Source organism: Emydura macquarii, unplaced genomic scaffold (genome assembly GCF_026122565.2).
Source record: "Emydura macquarii macquarii isolate MOO-44397 ecotype Brisbane River unplaced genomic scaffold, CSIRO-AGI_Emac_v2 contig_2676, whole genome shotgun sequence".
Lineage (NCBI taxonomy): Eukaryota > Metazoa > Chordata > Testudines > Chelidae > Emydura > Emydura macquarii.
The window spans coordinates 23,100,168-23,116,110 of NW_027132813.1; positions in this window are offsets into that span (position 1 = coordinate 23,100,168).

A 15,943-nucleotide genomic window follows, 5' to 3' on the forward strand; every position below is an offset into this window, starting at 1 on the left:
GCTTTGCATGGGAACAGGGCCTACTTGCATGGAGTTCAGTGCAGAGCTCGGGCTAAACTCACCTGAAATTACACTGGCAACATGAAAAATGAATGTGCATAGTTGCATATAGGCTCATTAAACACAGATGTAGCTATGATGGTCCTGTTAACTGGGGCTAATGCTCAGCATTACATATACATACCCTAAAATATAGAATGGTTAAAAATAATCTTTAGAAATGGAGAAGGATGCTATTTACTAATCTAAGAAACTAAGGATCTTGAGTGTAGCAATTTTAACATAAGCATTAGGAACTGGAAAACCTAGCATTTTAATAGATAAGTATGGAATTTATTTTGTGTTGCTTTGTATTTTTAAATATTTAATATTGTTTGTGGTCAGTGTGTGATTTGGCTGCTATCCAGAGTTAATTTTGCCAGTTCAGTCTGATTTTGTGTTCGATCTTTGAAAGTGAAATGCAGCCTGTGAAAACCCTGCTAAACTAAAGATAGCTGCACAGGCTTAAAATATTACATTCTGATAAAGGGTGTTTAGGGCCTGATCTAAAGCCCACAGAAGTTTGTGGAAAGGCATTCTTTGAATTGGCCCATCATATATAGGGCAGAATAGAAAAAAGAATCGTAAAACCATCTTTAAAGGAAATGTAAAGAGACATGCTTTTGGATGCTGGTTTTTAATGTTATGTGTCAGTGCAAAATATGATACTTACATACTGATTCTGCATTTGGATCTGCTAGTGTGGACTCCCGGCCACATGAACATGCCTTTGCACAGGTGTGTGGTCTATGCTAGTGGATCTGAATGTAGGACCAAGGCCTTGTAGAGTAGTGAGGAGAGAACTTCAAAAGGTTTGAAATTTGCTTTTAGTTTGGATGCTAATCCAAAGCTTATCTGAATTTCTTGGCAGAAAACAGAGCTGGAAATCACACCCAAACAAAGGGAGATTGGCAAGATCGCTGGTATTTCTTGCTTCCAGAAATACAGCTAAAACACGGTTTCTTAGTGGGGGGGGAAAATTGTGTCCAGTGTCCAATGTCCAGCAGCTAACATGCATTTCTTTTGCATGACCATTTGCTTGGGTAATGCCAGGTCTGCTGTAGATAAACTAGCTATACACACTGTTGTGGAATTCCACCCAGATCTAACATGTCCTTGAGACCCAGCTTGGCAGAGAGAAAGGATGGTTTGCTGGTTAGGGCACTAGCCTAGGATTTAGGGAGAGTGATTCTCTGCTCTGCCACAGATTTCCTGTGTGATCTTTGACAAGTCACTTGGCCTGCCTCTGCCTCCAAGCACAATGCAGGGACTGAACTGCAGGCTGAGAATGCAATGTGGCCAACCATTGAACTTTGCATTTTTGAGCATCAGGCTGACCACCTGTTCACAAGGAGGAAAAGAATAGGTGTATGAAAAATACAGGATATAACTTAATTTTAAGTGGCAGCAGCTCCAACTTTCCAGGTAGAAAAGCATTATGAAGCTAAATCATGAAAGATCATGGACAATCCCTTTCACATTTGTTTGCTATAGCTTGTTTCAGTATTTTAAGACACTCATCAATTTAAACCTCACACTGCTATTAATTCTCGTAGCTTTGGCTTGTTCGTAAAATATGCGTCATAACAAACAGGGCCTCACTCTTAGCTCACTGAAGTTAATGGGAACTTTGCCATTGACTTCAATGAGAGCAGAATTGAGCTCCTGATCTTGCAGCTGTAGAAATGTATCCTGAAAACCCTTTAATGCATGACTTGTGGGTGCTGACGTAAGCCACTGAGTTGTGCCCAGTCCACAGAGGCTGAGAGTCTGTTACAGCTCACCACTTTAGAGCCTGGCTGTTTAACTCAAGCTCTGAGGTTTTTAACTCTGGAGGCCCCCAGTTCAATCTCTGCTGTTAGTCAAGATGGCACCTGTCATGTAAGTGGTGGCCCAGCCAGGGTTCAAACTGCTATGACGCTCAGATAAGCTTGCTTTTGCCAGGGAAGAAGCCCACTGATCAGTTTGTGTTAGAGACCGTGAGCCTGTTCTAGTCCACAGGCACACAGCTTCTCACTTTCAGCTCTGGAGTTCCCCACTTGGTTTCTCTCATGTGTCAGCAGGCTAGCAGCCACCACACTAACTACTTGAACATCTGGCCCAACTAAATAAAGAACAAACACTCTTCCCTTATCATCCTTGCCAATAAAGAGAACCAGAAAATATAAAACTAGTCTTGTGCCTTTTGCCTTGCTCAAAACAAACACACACAACCTTTCACTTTGCTGGGTTCTTTTGTTTTTCCTTTTTTACTTTCTTCATATTTGTATTGAATCTTCCCTGCTTTATCTGAAGGAATTACTTGAGGCCTAAAGAACTGGAGTAAGAAATATCACAGTAGCATGAAAGCTGGAGTTCAGGTTTGGGTCTAATATTTCCTTGTCTCATTTTGTTCTTCCAAGGAGTATTCCAGAAAATATATCTGATGTTTCTCATTGTTAAAACAAGAACAAATCAAATAACTTTGCTTTGGAATGGAGAGGATTTGAACCCCACTTTGGATGCATGAAAGGGAATTGAGTTGTGGTGGTAGGCATAACAACAAAAAGACTCTTATCAGAAATACCTTCCCTGGTGAGTTCCTGCCCCATTGCAGGGTTAATCTCTTGTAGAAACATTTTCCCAGGATGCCTTTTTGTAGCTGGCTATTTAAATGTGGCAGAGCCAGGAAACTGTTAGCTCTAAAGTGGTAATTTTGCAATCAATAACAACTGGCTATAATGTGCAACGATCAGCAGGGAAAAACTGTTTTCATCCAGTTTTCCTTTTCATATTTCTAAGGAGATGGTTGCTGTGAGAAAGTACTCTCTTCCTCTCTCGTCCTTTGCAGACTCTAGTTCATATTTTAAAGCACGTGTGTTTTTTTGCAATAGGTGAGTCCTCAGTCTGGTACATGGTATAAAAACAAAACAGATATACATATCTACAACAAAAACATGCATTTGACATGAGTATTGCTTAAAAACATACTCTTTATCTTGTTGGTTGCTGCTTATTAGCATTGCTGCTATTACTGAATAATAGAAATCTATTGAAACTGACCTTTACCTAGGGCCTACCTAGTCAAATATTAATGAAATAAGCTAGCCAACAAAAAATGTTTTTCTTCACCTAGTTCCATTTCACAATGTCCGTCACAGTTTCTAATGTCCTTCCATATGAGGCTAAATAACTGAGCACTCTTGTCACCAAACTTTCTACATTAAATTAAAATGTATATATTGTGCATTAGGGTGTTTTGTGAATTGGGTATCTTAATGTTTGGGTACCATAAAGATGTCTGATCTTCAGGCAGTAGGTGCCCAACACTTCTGAAAACTGGGGCCCCTTTATGGTATCTCAGGATGAACACTTGAAACCTACTACTCAAAATCAGTAATCATTTGGAAAACTCATCTGAGTATGCCACTAGATAGAAGCATATTTTGGTTTTCTTTTTTATTGAGGTAAATCTGGATAACTTTTTACACAAATTATATTGGTATCAGTGGAGTAAGAAGACATAGTTGAAAACTTTTACCCTGTGACTTTAGGTTAATTCCAACATTTTCATACAGAAATATTTTTAAACCCTGCTTGATTGATGTGAGTGTACAAGATGGATCATTTAACAGACTCTGGAATTGTGTATAATTACAAATATATGGGTAAAGTATACTAAAGAGAATACAAATTCTTCACTGGATCTAAGGCTGGTCCTGAAGACGACTCCACTTTGTGTCTCAAACAGGTGTAGCATATTTGAAAATAAAATCTACTACTCCAGCTTTCCTTGCTAGGGTGCAAAACACCCTAAAAGGGGAAGAGAGGATGTAGGCCTGACCCTGACCTTCCCTCCCACCGCCCCACAGGTCTGCAGAGCAAGGAAGCATCATTCTAAGAGCTGGTGCAATGTGAGTGTTATCACTGCATGACTATGAGTTCTGGGAAGGCACAACGCATCCCCAAGCTATCCCTGAGGGAGAAAACTGTTACATACCAAAGCAGTACGGAAAGCGCCTCTTGTCAAAGTATCAGCTCAAATGATATTGCTTATGGGTCTAATTATTCTAGAATGTAGAGAAAGCACAACATTATTTTTATAATAATCATTTAATAAGAGCGGCGACTTCATTTATCTTCCAGCTGGATCAGCAAAGGACAATGGGACTTTGAGTGACCGAAGAAGGGCTTAACCATTAAGTATTTGACTTTTATTCTGATTTTTTTTATTCATTGGGAAACTTGTTTTCCTCTATGCACTACACTAACCATTCTCCTATAACATTAACTCAGTACATTTGAATTTCATTATTTAATCACTGGAAAAGTGCTTCATCTGAAAACTCCGTGGGGTATCATGTTTGAGAACACAAATGTCCTTGTACAGTATGCATTTCCCTTTGGCTAGTGGGTTTGCTCATGCAGAGATTTAGGGCAGTATTAAATTACTGCCTGAAGCCATGCCTGACTATCTCTCGTTAATTACCTTCCATGGCTTTGGGACAGATAACTGTCAGATTAACTGATAAATATATGGATCCCTGGTGTAGTAACCCTGATTATGTAACTAGAATAAACTGATAGGCCTGTAAAGTCATCAGGGTCTGTGAAATAAACTCTTTTCTTCTTCTCCTCCTCCTCTTGGTGGTGGTCCTCTTGGTAGATTAAATAGGCATGTGTTTGCTATCTGAGTAGCCTGCATATTCAACCATGTTACATGCACTAAAATGCCATTATTCTGGCAACTAAAAATTGTACAGCAGTATTACAATTTTCAGGCCAAAAGCAAAAGATTTCTATAGCTGGTCAGAGAGAACAACAGAAAACATATCTGATTCTTCTTTCTTATATTGATATTAAAGATGGGCTACAATCAGAAATACCTCTTATTTTCTTCTCTGGTATTCACTGATGTACTATTAGTGGCACACTCTGAGACATCCAATAGCCATTCTATTTCTTATTCAGAAATGCGCCCCAGAAAATGGTAGTGCTGGAACTACAGTTCCAGAATTATCAAAACTCTGCTCACCAGTTACAGTCACTGTTTGCTTACCACAGCTGCCCTCTTGATCAAACCCTTTCTCTGCTGAAAATACCAACAACTGTGTCAGTTGGCCCCAGTTACAAGTGGCTGAATTATTTGTTGTGAATTATTTGACAAATTGAGACCTCTTTTGTTCAGACTTTTCAGTTTATCCCAAGATTTTCGCTCATTTACTAGCTTGTTTCTTATTTTACACTATGCAATGAGCAGTTTATGGGAACCCATTTCAGCAACGATTATTCACTTTAAGTGTGTACCAATTGTTTATCAATTAATCTTGGTGTATGAGCACATAGTTATATGGTAATGTTTCCAGGTCCTCATAGGGATGATAGAAACTTCTCTGCATGTTCATAGATCAGAGATTTCAAGATGGCAGCTCATATTTTTTTCCATGATAGTTCAATATTCACTCATATTCCCCCAAAATGAAGTCACATTCATTCACAAGAATGCTTCTTTACAAACACTGCACCAAAAAGAGAGATCACTTGCACAAAGGGTTATTAATACCACAGAACCAAACCCAGACTTTTTTAACAAATCTTTTTGATTATTCCCTTCTAATGTCAATTATAGTGACACTTTTTTTGGTCATGTGGCCATCTATTCATTGGGAAATGATCTGAGACCAACAAATGATTTCACAAATGCCATCAAACCAGATCAGATGGTAGCTACTTTATCACTACTGAGCTGGGTTAGATATAAACTGGTTACCTAGATTTAAAAAACTTTAGTATCCTGTTTACCAATCCCTTGAGTCACCTACTCGAGGGTTTCTGTAGTTCTAGAATCTTTTTTATCAGACTTTCTTTCAAAGGTGAAATGTCTTCTTTACAATTTCTATAGGCATATGTGACTGCAGAGCAGAGATGAGAAAACTGACCTGGAATATCATGACAGTGTGAAATGTTTTCTTTTTTTTCTGCATAGTTCCTGATATTTTGTGGTAGCATATTGGAACTGCAGTTCCAGTCCTAGCTTGGTCCCTGTGGATTTTTCCAATTGGTAACAGATGACAGATGTGACCAGTTAGTTTATTCCATCTTCTGTTGATGTACTCAATAGACTGAAATTGTAAATATTGTCAGCTAAGTACCTGTATGTCCAATGTGCAAACAAACCCATATCGGTTCATTTAAATATATATAGAGCTGAAGTTCTGTACACTTTAAAAGATCCAGGTCATCCAGTAAAAGAGAGGGATATCAGCAGGCCACCTTGGGAAGCACAAGGTGAGATAGGGATGGCTATGCTGGTTCTTCAATTATTAATATGAAACAGAACTCTGGGAGAGGCGTGATTATTAGAATCTTGCAACTTTTTGAGGTTCTGATACATGTGTGGAATTTCCTTCAGTTGAAAACACACTTTTTAAAAGAATTGTATGATCCTTCCAGCAAAGAATACATATGTCCAGTAAATATAAGAACATTGCTAATCTACAGCTCCTTAGGGTGGTTAGGTTTTGGCTTTGGAATATCATTACACTGAACTGATTATAGCATTGTCATGCATAGCAACATCTATTCTTCTGAGTCTGATTACTCCATTTCCTAAGCACCTGTGTGGTTTATGCCTATTTAAGTATTGTGCTGCCTGCCACAGTAGTTTTTCTTCAGTCTGTTCAGCTTTAACTGGAACGTGTTTGTTAAATGGTGTTTGGAGGGAGGGATGGTGGTGAAATATTTCCCCACCCTGGTGTTCGGATCATTACTCATCTTTCTAGGTATAAAGCTAATATTGTTAAGTTGTATAGAGATTGAACAGCACAAATACAAGGAAAAAAGTTACTGTACATGTCTTTATAATCTTGAGGGCTCTTTCCCATTACTATTCTGAGGAGAATTATGATGTACAAATAAAGACTCACAGAATAATTAAGAGTAGTTTTACTTCACCTGGCAGTTCTATAAAATTAGATTAATTCCAGTCCTTGTAGAGTCAGATACTCTTTCAGAATCAAGAAGCCATGGCCATATAAACATTGAAAGTAATTATGCCCCCTCTTCTTTTTTCCTTCTAATGTTCATTCTTACAGAAAAGACTCATCTTAAGTTTCAGAGTGTCTGCCAAAAGCCTTTGGTATTCCCCAGGGAATTGAATTTTACATTCTTCGACAAATGTCTGTCTCCAGAAAAGCAAGGGGGGGGGGGGGACACTATTCCTCTTTTTCATCTAATACCAATGTTTGAACTTAATGCAGCTCTGCTTTTATTTTCAAGCCTAAAAAACATCTGACATTGACGCTGATACACACCCTTTTATGCTTCACTTGTTTTAGTTGTGCAGTTGTCAAAGCGTAAGCATCATTTAAAAAAAATTAAGGGGGGGCTGTTACGCTTCCAAAACATTGTTACGGTACTCACGGGTTTATGTTAATGACAGTAAGAATACATTACTGAACACAACAGATAGTAGTTTTATTTTGGCGCCTTTGTAATCCATGAATCATTAAAATTTACTCTTTAATACCAATACAGAAAAAGAAATCAAAACTAAATAAATCAATAGTATCATAAAAGGTCAGCTAGGAATTTTTTTGTTGTGACTTTACATGTATTAAGGGCATGGGTCAATGGCCCAGATTTTCAAAGTTAACTAGTTACTTTGGTGCCTCAATTTTGACATGCCCACTTTATAACATTTTATGGGGGCCTGATTTTTTTCAGAAAGCGTTGAGTGCATGGCTGCTGTTACCTGGCATAGTGTTGGAATAGCCCTGAGGCTGATCTAGCTACACAGGGCTGGTTGTAGCCATATCTGCCAGTTAGATTGCTGAAAAGCAGCACATTGTGGCCAGAGCTTCACCTGCCTAAGATTATTCCAGTCATGACTTCTAGTGCATTGTGCACATGTTCTTACACTGTGATCATTATTGAGTCTGAGCGCCTTCCAAGAGTGCAATAAGCAACATGACTAAAATCTGTCATGTGTTTGTTCTTTCAGCAGCGTGTCTTGTTGCTATATGTTTATATTGGAGAAGGCAAGGTAAAAGAAATGAGCTTTGCACTTGGAGCAGAAGGTGGTGATGGCTTTGGTTCCTGTGGGAGTTCATTCCACAGTGGTGGGCTGGATCTCAACAAAGCTCAGGTCCTCGGGACCATGGGGAAGATGGTGTAGTAATGTTTACACCTGTGCAAACCAGATTACTACAGTAATTTTCACCTGGGGAGACCTATAGCAGGGACTTACTTGTGGTGCAGGAACAAAGAAACTATAACAGGGCTCATGACTGAGCCCATTGGATAGTAAGTGTATTTAGCACAGAATCTGCCATTACCCTATGTAGCTAATGTTTGTTATTCATAGTCCCTTTGAGAAGACTTCTGGGCTCAGACCTTCCAGTGGGACAAAGAAACCATAATTACTTTACTTATACTTTTTTACTTCACTTTTCATATTATATACTTTGTCCGCTAGTTCATACCAAGCGAGCAATGGAAGAGCAAGATAACACACCCTAGTCTTGCACTGAATTTAAAATCCATTAAAAATGTCTGAAATACAGGGAGTGGGGGAAAGGTTACCTAAAATGTGCTGCTGTATCAGAGGCACACTGAGTTGTGTGTATATATATAAAATATATATATTTTAGCATCTTTGGGTTTTTTGTTTTGGGGTTTTTTTTTTTACATTCTAGACAACGGGGTTATGTCTTAGCCCATAGACTGATTGGTTTTGTTATTCAAGGTTGTCATAAATAATATAGTACTATTTTTTGTGTGCTGCAAACCATTATGGGAATGGATTACAAAATGCAACTTTTATGAGTCATTCTTTAATATTATCCTGGCTAAGGACAGGCTGAAGTTAATCACACAGATACAGCAGGGGCCAGGAATCACTAATAGTTTGTTCCATAGGAAATCTATGGAACTATAACAGATGTCAAAGCCTCAGAAACTGTGAAAATTGAAGGGGTCATAAAACACTTTTCAATTCTGTACTTGCTCAAAATTGAGTAACTACCTGAACTTCCCATTCCCAAAATGAATTAGAGGCTCCTGACTTTCACAGTTCAGGACAACTGCACCTGAATTTCCCCCTCAGTGATCTGTCAAGGATGCCTACTCTAGGCTCCCAGCTCCTCAGCTGTCCCTTCCCTTGGGCAGACACATGTCTGTCTCCCTCCTGACTGGAGTTTTTCCAGGCTGAACAAGTTCCTTGCTTACACAGTGGTGTCCCTAGTAAGCCACTCTAAACACGCTAGCATCTGTGCTTTGCTTTTTCTTCAAAGACTAGGGACCATTATAATTGCCACCAGTTATAAATTCTCACCATATCCCTTTATAAGCAAGCATATTATCCTTCGGGTGAAAGCATTACAGAGAAAACATATTAAAAATAGTAAAAACCTACACCTGTGCTAATAAGCTTTCCAGAAATCACTTCCCAAGCTCACTAAGGGCTCTAGTAGGAGTCAGACCTTCAAACCCCACACAGGGTTTCTTTGTGGTTATGAGTTCATATCCGCCTTACAGCAGAATAATAGTGGAATAGTTCAGTCTTTTTTTTATGCAGCTTAGGCCATTGATCTGGAGACTCCAAGAACTGGTAATCAGCAGACAATGGTTCCTACCTCAGGATGTAGCTTCAAACCAGAAGTGAGGAATTTTGCATTCACCACCAAAGAGACTGGCCAAGCAAACAGCTTGGCATGTTTGTCCCAAAAGTCCATTCTTGTCTGGCACATCATTCATTACAGTCTCAGACCATTTTTCATTTTTAGCCCTAGTGTCCCCACCTACATTTCTAATTAGATTAATTATATTCTGTGTTCTTCAGTTCCTCTCTGTTTTAATTAGTTACGGTTTTCTTCTACTTGTTCTGTACACTATTATGCAGTCTTGTTTTGCACTATGTAAGTAGATATGGCTCTATTCCAGTGGTCAGCGAGTTGACTGCTCTTGTAAGCCCTAACCAGGCCTGAAGTCCTAGGGATTAGGGAGCTAAATGTTGACATCTGTTGATGAATGGCCAAAAAAAAAAAAAGTGTCCCAGTACTGCTTGAGATGGACAGTGGCTCATTGCGAGAGGAATGTCTTGGCTGGACTCTGTTGGTGAGCAAGGGGAAATGATTTAATGGGCCAGGCCTTGCTTTGGTTATGTGACAGTTGGCATGTTTTGGCCAAAATTCAGTTAAGTTTTAAAGCTGAGAGTAATAAATGCTCTTATCCTTGTAGGTAAATGAAAGGGGAATCTAACGTAAAATATATTGTTAAATAATTAACAGATGGCTTTCCAAAGTTTATTCTGTTGTCCTACCTAATTTCTCTTTGTTTTTTAAACCCCTGGACTCAAGGCTTGCAAGTGGGGAAGTATTGCCTATCAAGAGTGTCCAGGGGATCTACATACAGTCTCCCAGGTTTCTGGAATGGGGATCTGGTGTTTAGTTTTCAGAAGGAACTGTTAAAAAAAAATTGGACCCTGACCCTCTTTGCTGCTAACACCTAGCATAAGGGTTGTGCTATGTGATCTTTATCCCTAAAGTTGTGACCAGTTTTGCATGTAGTTGGAGCAAAACATATCATCACTATTTATGATAAGTCTGTTCACTGTCTTGTTGACCACAGCATTCTTGAGGCCAGAAAAGAGTGGCCATTACAGCTAACATGCTTTCAATGTGCTTTGACTGGTATTTTTGGCCGAAGGAAGCTAGGTGCTTAACTCCCTTTGGCCCTTATGAAAAGCCTAGCCTTTGTGCTTTGGTATTGAGCATCTTAGCCACATACTTGTATTCCTTCTAAGTCCATTTCAACAGCTTTACACCACCAGTGCAAAATATATATATATAAATAAAAACAGTGGTTACTGAATGGAAATAATCTATCCAGATCAATACATGTTGAAATAATTTTCCATTTCCCATTAGTAGCCACTTCTTAGCTGGGGTAACTACTATGTTGATTGCGGCTTTGGTTGTTTAATGAGTAATGTCTGGCCTTCAGCAATCCATGGAACAGGTTGTTTTTAATCAGTTTCCACCATGGGTGAAATTCACCGTGCTGTGTGAACCAGCTCAAGTTCTATCCACCCTTTTAAATCCTACTGTTTGAAAGTGAGACTTGAGTGGTGCAAAGGCTTGGTATTAGCACTCTGCATGGGAGTTATTTTTGGTCTGTGCAATTAAGCTAGAGTTCTGAAAAAATTACCTCTTTATCATTCTTTCTGTTATCTAAAGGTTGGGGAAAACCTTTAAAAAGTTAGTTTGGGCCAATGAGATTGATGATGTTCGTACCAAATCCTGTGCTGTCTTAGTCCATGTGATTCCAGTGATTTCATTGGGATTGAATTAGGGCAGGATGCAGCCATCCTTTGTGAAATAGTCTCAAATTTCAAGAGACCTACAAAATAGTTTTGAGCAGAGCCAGGACTTGGGTTCCTTTAGTGATCCTTTCATCACACTGCTGAAGTTACCATGAACACGTCACCCTGGATGGAGATATCCTCTGAACTGAAAGTCCTACTGCTCTTACGGTCAAAAAGTAAAAAGTTCAAACAGATCTGCACACTCTCTTTAATCTGGAACAAAAGAAATGCAGTGAGCAGCCTGTAATGGTAATACCAGGAGGAAAAGATGCAGTGGCCTGGAGAGAGAGTAAAAGTCATGGCTGGTATGGGAGGCAGGGAAGGAATGCGAAAATAGGAATTCAAACTCTGCATAACATGTAATTATGTAACCAAAAGCAGAGTCTGCACTTCAAAGGGTTTCCCCTGGCACTAAACATGCATGTGCGCGCTATTTTAAATGGGCATGATTCTGATCTCCCACCAATAACAAGCAGGAGTAGCTCCAATGAATTCAGCAAAGTTATGCTGTTGGAAGTCTTGGGTAAGGTCTGAGCCAGGCTTACTGTAAACTTTTTGAAATTCTCCAGTTGAACTTTAAATTCTCCCATTTGAAAATATAGATATTTTTTAAAAAGCAAATAGTTTACTACAGACCCTGTCCAGCTTCTAGTATATCTACAAATTCACTTAGATTGCATTTACAAGGCATGCAGAGTACATGCTTTGTGTTTACCCCAGTGCCCAGATGCATATTTTTCATATAAAACAAAAGGTTACTGCACATTCTAAACTACATTAAAGGCATGTGTTGGTCCATTGTCTTAATATATTACCTCTCTTCAAACTGCTACTTGCTCAAATGGGCGAGATTGTAATTTGATCTGTGGGCTGGGTAGTTGGAAAAATCAGATTTATCAAGTTGTAATACCTGCATTTCTGAAAATAGGATCAAGTCCTGTGTTTACAATTACCAGGGGAACTTCATATTTTTTTTAAAATGAAGTTTGAGTAAAGTTTTTAGAAGCACCTCAATCACTTAAACACTTCTAAAAATGTCACCTTGTGTGTTTCCTCCCACTAAATTAGTAACAGGTTTGTAAATACATGGCCGCAAGCACTCAGCCCTGCTACTTCTGTGGTTAACATAATGCTAGGGAGTCTGTGATTAAACAGAGTCCAAGATTTTTCTAAAGTGATTCAGTGCTCCATTAGAGAGACACATGGGATCTTTCCCCCCCCCCCTCCCCCCCGTATCATTCTGAACACTCATCCACCACAGCTCAGGCTGCTTTAAAAGTGTATCAAGTTAGGCGCTCAAAACCAGTGATAATTCTTGAACATCTTGGCCAGGAACAATATTTTCCTTACTGTTTGAAATGCTCCCCCATAACAATCTGATGTACCTGCTGCAGTAGCCATCCTTTTATTCGTTCATCCTTAATAGATGGAACTTACAAGAAGCGTGTTTAAAACAAACAAAAAATCTTAACTTGGTGACTGTTAAATAATGCAGCTCTTGCTTAGGCCCCTCTGTTGGATACCATTGATCAGAAACTAGAAGTGTTTGAGAACAGGAATGCAAGTGGGGGGGCTAGCTCCTTTTTATAACCTTTATACTCAAGGAAAAATCACTCTATTCACTGAACTTCATGCTTGCACAGCCACTTTCAGTAAGTAACCTTGGTTGCAATATAAATGGAGATGAAACAAAGTTTCAAAGTCTGGATCAAACGTCATGATTTTGACGTGATCCAAACACCAAACCTGGCCCTCTCTCTGGTCCGCTTTCTGCTTCAACCGGCTAGCTATATTAAAATGGAAGTCTTTTCGGAAGCCCCTGTAATGCTTCATAAGATAAAAAGGTTGGTCCAGTGAATCAGGTGCTGGATCAAGTCTGAGGAGAAATGAGTTCCATTCCTGACTCAGTCACAGAGAAATTATTTGCCCTTGGATGAATCACTTAACCTACCCCAGGCCTCAGCTCCCCAGTTGTAAAATGAGGATAATACTTCCCTACTTCATGGTTGGTGGTTGAGGATAAAAACTATTAAAAATGGGGAGGTGCTTGGGTATCACAGCCATAAGGGATGTATGTCACCCAGGTAGATTTCACTCCTGCTCTTCTGCTTCTGTAGATGCCAGGCAAAACATCTTAAAAATATTCTGCAATTAATTTCAGAGGAAAAATGAATGAGGGGTGGTGACTTAACATGAGATGATGATGGATGATGAAATTTGCTCACTGTAACTAAAAGCAGTGTGTGGTGTAGAAGCCATTCAGCTGCACCAGGAAACCTAAGGTAACACAACTTTCTCATCTGTCGCTGTGATTCCTTGCTCATACACAAGGGGTCTCTACTAGAGTGATGCTAGATTTAGCTTCCCCTCTTTCCCAGTCTCTCCCACTGAATCTGGGCACGCCATTGATACTGCCTGTGGCCTTGGGTGTGAAAAAGCAATGTGTCTAACATGGCGAGCTGGACAATTTCTTTTTAGCATTACAGGAAGATGGGAGGATATGCTAGGCTATTGAAAACCTGACCTTTGTTTCTAGATTTTAGGCTCATCAGGTTAGCCAGGGATATATGGTTGATATTTTTGTCTGGGGCAAGCTGTACTTAAGTAAAGCTTGTTTATGAAAACCTCCACTAAAAGGCAGGTGTTGTAGATATCCCATTAGTAACCTTTGACTTACCTTCCCCTTATGAAACTTTTCATTCCAAAGGACTAACATTTCAAAGCTCTCTTTCCCCCTCTCCCCCTCCACGTTTGCATGTTGTAAACATTTTTCTTCTCTGACTGGTGGAACAGAGCCAAAAATCTGCACAATGGGGGAACTAGATGTTAATGAGCAGAGATTGTGGGAAAATGTGTACCAGGCTGCCCTGCCTGACCTGCATGATAATGCTACATTTAACACATTCTTTTCCATTGGTGTAGCAGCCTTGAAATGGGTGGCAAACACATAGTGTGAAGTTTGTTCTAGAGAGAACGGCTTTCCTAGAAGAGTAGAAACAACAAATTTATTGTCTACAGTTGGCAGACAAACAGCTGCCCCTGGAAATATTTATAGGCAAATTATGCTGTGAATGTATACGTTCAGTTTTCACTGAAATTACATTATGTGCAAATTTATATTTATATAAAACACATTACTTACAGTCACATTCAAATAAATATAGTGACTGTACAGGATAGTTGGGGAGCTGATGCAAAAAGACTTATCAAGGCTGGTAAAACAGTGAGGGGGAAATATTTGAATATTTTGGCACCTTCTAAATAGAACTTTGCTTCGAATGTGTTCATACTCCCTTCTAACATACATTTGTCAGTGAAGTTTTGTTAGTATGAATGTTGCTGAAAAATGAATTTTAATCCCATGAGCCAAGAGTTACTTAATTACAAAACAATTTATTTTATGACCATATGAAAATCATCAGGAGCAGAAACACTGAGGGAACATACACAATACCATGTGACTTAGACAACCAATTACACAGCTTGAATCTATCAAATGGTAAACATGATTAAACATTCCTTTTAGTATTAAATAGCGGTTTGTACACAATGAATAAGGTGACATTTGTTTGCATAAAATATCTGACTAACAATAAGTTATAAGGAAGAAATCCATAATAAATCCTGATTGCAGACAACTTGTGAGCAGAAAAAAGAGCTAAATTCACAGGACAAACTTTTTTTGCAAAATTTCTACCCAGCTATTTTATACATTAAACAGAATATGTATGTGTCCAACTATATTCTTTATATTAAGGAAACAGCAGTTCACATTGATGCCCTTTTTAGCATGTGGAAAACTAGATAAACTTGAACTATTTACAAATGAAACCCTAAATCCCACACTGGAATACATCTCCTTCATCAGAGAGAGCTGAACAGCTTTTGCATGGGGAAGTAGCTTTCTACCTCTTTTCTTAATAAAAGGAAATCCACTCTTTTCCAACCACTGAGTGGAAATGGGCCTTGAGCCAGATTTTGCAAAAGATCCAGTGTGTTTTTCAATGGAACATGTTAGATATGGATAACATTCCTTAGAGTAGGTTTTGTGATGAGAGCGATGCTGAAGCCCTGATTCAAAAAGTATTTGTGGCTGAAGACAACTGCTCACTCTGTGCCAACTCTATTATGTAGTGTATCTTTCTAGGATGGCTTCAATCCTAACTGATACCCAAAATATAGAGTGTTATCAGTATGCTTTGGAGATGAACACGCCAGTCTATATGTAGTACCAAACACTAAAGAATAAACTCTCCTTTCAGATCTCTGAAAAATGGCGTCAGATGCACATTTGATTGCCTGGCAGCAGTCTCCATGTCAAACATTTGACCACCCTTCAAAAGCTACGTCACAGGTATTCCACAAGTGCTCTCAATATGCCATCATTTGTCTGTGGGCCCAGTCATCAAATCACCAGTGAAGTGCACAACAGCTAAAAAGGATGGAAGTTGCACTGTGCGTCCTGAATAAACATGAAGCCTGCCTTAAATAAAGGCGCTATTACATGCACCTGCTTGTGCTTGAACTGCATTAAGGACAGCAGGGCACTGCAGTAACACA